The following is a 552-nucleotide window of genomic DNA, read 5'->3' as shown; positions in this document are numbered from 1 at the left end:
TATATATATAAGGTATGTATAGGTTAGATAATATATATATATTAAAAATATTTTCAAGAATTCATTTAATTACTATAAATTATATGACTACTAAACAGTACTACATTTTCATTTGAAATTCCGATAAAGAAAAAAAAAAAATAATTATATTTTTCTTAGAAACGACAAAGGTTAACAACATCTTGAGAATCAATCTGCTTAAATGCGCACTTGCAATGAATGAAGCGTTCTAAGGTCATGAGTTCGTTTGCTTCCTCACCGGTATCTATGTACATCGATGACAACTAGTTGCATTCTAAGTATCGCGCCAAGAAATATTTTTTTTCGAGAGAATCTTGAGAAAAATTTTCTACTTTGCAATATATACGAAGTGTGATTAACACATAAATTTTTGCAATTTTATGATTATACTTTCCATTGCTATACACTATATATCGTACATATTACGCATATCGAAATTACTGCGTGTATATGTTTTTCTTTTCTTTGTAAAAAAAAAAATATTTTTTCAATAGATAATATGATATAAAAATTTAACAACGATATAAATTT

The 552-nt window shown here is 25.2% G+C and overlaps 1 protein-coding gene across 2 annotated transcripts in view; it reads right to left on the bottom strand.

Annotated features, from left to right (window-relative positions):
- The window catches only part of LOC102679134 (nose resistant to fluoxetine protein 6-like), a 19,022-nt gene that overhangs the window by 11,210 nt on the left and 7,260 nt on the right, over nucleotides 1-552 (bottom strand). The window lies entirely within an intron of this gene.

Source organism: Apis dorsata, unplaced genomic scaffold, assembly GCF_000469605.1.
Source record: "Apis dorsata unplaced genomic scaffold, Apis dorsata 1.3 scaffold_896, whole genome shotgun sequence".
Lineage (NCBI taxonomy): Eukaryota > Metazoa > Arthropoda > Insecta > Hymenoptera > Apidae > Apis > Apis dorsata.
This window is presented reverse-complemented; position numbering and strand designations above follow the sequence as displayed.